At 32.8% G+C, this 5,777-nt stretch overlaps 1 non-coding gene across 1 annotated transcript; it reads left to right on the top strand.

Annotated features, from left to right (window-relative positions):
- Nucleotides 1–963: 963 nt before the first annotated feature.
- TRNAR-CCU (transfer RNA arginine (anticodon CCU)) lies at nt 964–1,036 on the top strand. Its single transcript has one exon. It is a non-coding gene; the product is annotated as a tRNA-Arg (tRNA).
- The last annotated feature ends 4,741 nt before the right edge of the window (nt 1,037–5,777 follow it).

Raw genomic sequence — 5,777 nt, 5'->3', positions numbered from 1 at the left:
AGGCTACCATATGTGATATTTATTTTCAATTATATTGAGGACTTGACATAATTTCATTATTTCATTTCAACAGTTTTTTTTTTTTTGTCATTCCATATAAAAACTGATTCAAAAACGGGAACATATATGAAACCTAGAGATAAACCTTAATATTTTTAGGGATCGTTTGGTGCACGTGATATGATGCATTTATGATAGGATAAGAAATGAGATAATAACAGAATATGACAGTAGCATGATAGACATATTATATCATGTATTTAATGCACAATAAAAAGAAACACAATATAATTATTTTATTGTTTTATGTGTTTGACATATATTGTTTATTGACATCATATGATAAATATTGCATTTAAAATATAAAATTATTCTTTAAAAAAATTACATAGTTTTTTGAAATTAGTTCCAAATAAATTTTGATTTAAAAAATAAATAAATATTAAAAAAAATTAAAATCAATTAAATAAGTTTTGATAACATTTATAAAAATTCATTGACACTATCAAATAATTATTTTTTAATATAAAAAAAACACGAATAAATAAATAATTCATTGTATAAAAATAACTAATGGTAATCTTTTTGAAATTTTTAATATTAATTTTATTTTAAATATTTAAATTAATGTCAAAAATATTTATACTATATTAAATTTTATTTTATAAAGTAAATAAAAAATTTATTTTTACCTCATAACCTAGCTCAAATTTATTATATAGAATTTCAATCTAGAAAACAAAACAAAAAGAATTAAAACATGAAAAAAATTGCGAAACAATATAAAACGTAATGGAATTTGAATTTTTTAAATACCTGAAAATGCAGAATATTCGAAAGAGTAAAAGTACTCGTAGCTTTTAAGACGTTCTTCGAGTTAGAGTGGATCAGTTTCATTTTTTTTATGCAGTTTGTTGAAGTGATTTAAAATATATATATTGTATCGATAATACAACGCAAGCAGCGCCTGTAGCTCAGTGGATAGAGCGTCTGTTTCCTAAGCAGAAAGTCGTAGGTTCGACCCCTACCTGGCGCGTGACTAATGGTTTTTCTCCTTTTTTTTCTTATTTGTTTAGAGGCTATGCGCGGTACAAGTGCACGTCTATTTCCTTTCAAAGACATTCTAATTCTTTCTCTTATCCATGGTTGACAAACTGAGTCAACAAATTTTCTTTTGGGACATAGTGATTCCACAATTTTATTATTTTAAAATTATTAATTATATTTATTTATTTTACTTTATATTTATTTTATTAAGATTTGATTTTTTTTGTCTTTACAAATATATTATTATGAGTTTTATTGAGGAGATCCTAAATCTTGCGTAAGTTAGGAATAAAGTATTTGACAAAGTTTATATAGAATTACATCTCTCATCTTATAAATCGATTTCGTAAATATGAGTTAGAGAAAACTCTAATATGGTATGAGCGCATATTGATCAGACCATGGACCGTACACCTTTTGTATTCATGCACCAAATCCAAAAAGAGTATTGGACATGAGAAAGTGTATTGAGAAGATCTCAATTCCACATTAGTTTTAGATATAATATTGAAAGAGTTTATATGAAGTAACATCTTTCACTTTACAAACTGATTTTGTAAGGATGATTTAAGTCAAATTCAAATAGGTTTTAAAGAATCCAATCTAAAATGACCACCAGCCTAAAAATATTTTGGAGAATCATAGCCTTATCTTGAAGAAGTTTCTAGGAAACCATAATTATATTAGACTAAATCCAACTCTTCTAAATCTTACTCGAAAATCTGATATCCTCTTTAGGAAGAATTCCTTCACCTTGAGAGGCATCAAAGAACACTAAATATGTTGAGCTAGTCGAATAAACACTTATACTTCCATAACCAATAATCCTTGTTAAGAGAGAAAAAACAAGTTTATAGTCGATACCAATGTATCCATGAAGGAAAATTGCAATCCAAAACGTAGTGGAAATTAATGTTTTTCCTTTAGTGATCCTTAAGAATGGGCATGACCAGTGGTAGAAACCGTTACCTCTTGTGGCGATTGAAACCTTTGATACAGATCTAAGGAGTGATCACGAGCGTTGTATGGTGACAACGCCTCTACTCAGTCCACACGAACAGATTCCTTCAGTCTCAGTGCTAGCTGCTACGAATGAATGCTTTGAGTGAGTGAGAGAGAGAGAGAGAGAGAGAGAGAGAGAGAGAGAGAGAGAGAGAGAAATGAAATTTTATCAAGTGAAACGCTTCTGCACAATGGTTCTATTTATAGAACCACTTGTGTGGGATGCAAGCTAAAAAGCTCACTTAAGTGTATGTGGTCCATATCTTATGGTATACCAAAAATCACTTAAGCATGTGGTACCTTACCATATTTTGTATTCTACTTAAGTGCACCGTATCTTACGATGTTCTACAATTCACTTAAGCGCACCGTACCTTACGGTGTTCCTTTTTTACTTATCTCTCATCAATCTGTCTTTTTGTGTGTGCCCCTGTAGGTTTTTGCGATATTGGCAATTATATTAAATCACGTATTTAGCATAATAAACAGTGAGCAGTATCTACCAATACATCACTGCTACCCAAGACACGAAAATGTCATGTGATTTGACAAATCCCTTTTTGTGATAATACTTGTATGTACAATTATCCTTTTTGCCCTTGTGTCTATATTGAACACAAGGCATAAACCGTGTCATCCTTGTCCAGTTCAATATTGGGCTCTTAGACATTTATCCTATTACGTAGGATGTGCAAATTCCATCTAGGTCACTCATTATCCTTACCATGCTTCGTGGAGTACCCATCAAATGTCTTTATGGTCATCCAGTTACGGACAATGTTTGATCAGCAATAAAGCAATTGACTTAACATCTAGGATCCATAGTAGTTTCAGGTCGAATGGTGGTATACACCACTATCACCATGAGAATAACTTATGACACTTTGCTTAATATTCTATGTAGTATTCTCATAGAGGGTCAATCCTGTATAAATATTACTCATAATATTCATACTTATGTTTAAGACTTGATAACTCCTTATCCATGATCCATGAGATGTGATTGTCGGTCTATATACATAATAGTCTTAATGCTTTAATGTTATCCCACTTCATAACAAAGCTCGACTACAGATACTTTAAGAATAATGTCCTTATGTTTAATGGGATCTCATGATTAAGTCACACTTGATACATTAAACGGACTAGCTATTCTAGGGACTTTATTAAACAAACATAATAAAGAAAAAATCTTTTATTATTAATAAATAATTTGATACAAGTACCAAAAGTATTGGCCTCTAGGGCTTACACTAACAGTCCATCATATCCCATCCTCAACATAATTTCCTAATTCATTCACCAAACCACCAAACTATGAACCTCACCACTAACTTTCTATCAATTGAGACTTGGAAGAGCCTATAGACCTTTTGTCTAAGAACCAATCCATAGTAGGATCCTTGTGTGACCCGAGCAAAGAAATGTCATTCCACTAATAAGAAACTGATTGTAAACCCTTGGAACAACCATTGAGATGGGTCAAGGGCAACTGCAAACCATATCTAGATCTAAGAATATCTCGCCACGTTGCTTCTTGTCCACCCCCTAAATGATCCTCTAGTGCGAATTAAAAAGGCAAGATTAACCCATGGAATGTTTTGAACCCGAAGATCTTGTATAATATTTGTTTTACACGCCTATGACAAACAAATTCAAGTGATATTATTATCCCTCTTAGAACCATGCAAAGGAAATTCCTTTGCAATCTCATACGGCATTATGAGATGTACCTTCATGAAAAGAGGGAGAAAATAGGGATAAAGTGTAAGACAAAGTTGTTCAATAAAACTATCCTGCTAAGGCAAAAAAATATATTGATATAAGAAGCTAGCATGTTAGAGACAAATGTAATAATTGTCTTCCAAGTAATCTCTTTTTGAGGGCCAACCTCGATCGAAAAATCAAAATACTTAAACATAAGTGATGACACCCTATAGTTTAAGAATCATTCTACCAACCTTGAGAAAGCATTGAGCATTTTTAAATTAAGAACAAAAATCTTGGTGCAATTAACTTGAAGGCCCGACGCAAATTCAAGCACAGAAGAACGTCTTGAGAGCCTAAAGATTTTCCATGGACACCTCTCCTAAGAAAAATGTGCCATCCACATACTAGAGGCGAGAGACAACAATGCTAGGATTACCCAATTTCAAACCCCTCATACAAACTCAGCATCTCCGCTTGCATGATCGACAAACTCAACTCCTCAGCAACCAAGAGAAACATAAAAGTTCTAGAAGTTATAGATACAGGTTCTTGCGATTTCAGAACAAAATCTCCGACTTAACAATCTGTAACCTCCTCAGATCATCGAACTGAGAGCATTTCAAGCCGAATACGGAGATCCGTCACATTTAATTCATGCGATTACTGTTTCAATGGTGATTCTCCTGGTCTCTAGATCTATGATTTCCCTTGGGAACTCCACGAAGAAGAAGGAGAAAGGATCCTATATCCAGATCTAGATTCACGATGGAAACATCAAAAAGTGAAGGCGAGTTCATTGAATATAACCCCAAAGATTAATGTTCCATCTCCCGATCTAACACCACTGATGTATCCCTCTACCAACATCGAAGATACAATGAGTTCATAGCTAATGGCGCCCAAATACGGCGAGTACATTATTCACGTCGTGCACCGATCAAATACGGGGGTGCCTATTATGACACCCTAAGCCCTAGATCTCTTTTTTTTATAAATTGAGAAATAAATTATATAAAAAATAACATATAAAATAAAGGGTATCACACATTACTCATACCATACATTAGCAAATTCCCATACTTGGGTAATATGTTGAAGATTCGCAATAAACCATCGAAAAATAATAATATTCTTTTAAAAACAACCTCATCCTTGATGTCACTATATCATAACTTTATTTAGACTTAATCCCTAAATGAATAACATATGACAGTAGCATAACACACAAAACTAAGATGGCCTTCTACATCATCGCCACTGGATCGCCTAAAAACAACTACTTTTCAGTCTCATCCTGAGGGTATCCTGCTCAGAGGTATATCATGCAAACAAGAAAGCAAATGGGGGGATACATTTTACAAAAATAAACGGTATATAAATGACAAGGTAGTACAACGCAAACATTCACAATAATCATTACAATGTAACAAATATCATGTTAATTAATACAATCACACATCGATGCACATGAATACTATACAATGCACGTTAATCTCTTCTCTGTATACATGTGGTACCAAACACTGGACTCATATTATATTCATGGAAGTACATGCAGGCTATGCTTCATACCACAACTCTCTCCTAGAAGTCCATAGACCTATAATGTCTAGGAGTACACGCAGACTACATTCGTACCATGTCACTCTCTCGAGTTCCAACACTTATGATTACATATGAGCTACATCTTTACTACGAAACTCTCCTAGTTATCCGTAGACCTACAATTCCTATGAGTACATACGAGCTACATCCGTACTACAACACTTATTTAAGTTTTACAGTTTAGGAATACATATGAGTTACACTTGTTGTTAATACCTTAGGATTGACATTAATTTTATAAAACAAATAATGTAATCATCTCTGTTGTTTTAATATGTTGGGTTGAAGAAGTTCAACATCTGGACCAACATGTCATGTACGATGTCACGACATCATGCCTGTGACATCGTACATGTGTAGAAAACTGAATTAATTAATTCAGTATATATTCTGGGATTAGTAAGGATATTTGG

Source organism: Lathyrus oleraceus, chromosome 5 (assembly GCF_024323335.1).
Source record: "Lathyrus oleraceus cultivar Zhongwan6 chromosome 5, CAAS_Psat_ZW6_1.0, whole genome shotgun sequence".
Lineage (NCBI taxonomy): Eukaryota > Viridiplantae > Streptophyta > Magnoliopsida > Fabales > Fabaceae > Lathyrus > Lathyrus oleraceus.
Note: the sequence above shows the minus strand (reverse complement) of the source record. Positions and strands in the feature narration are given on the sequence as shown.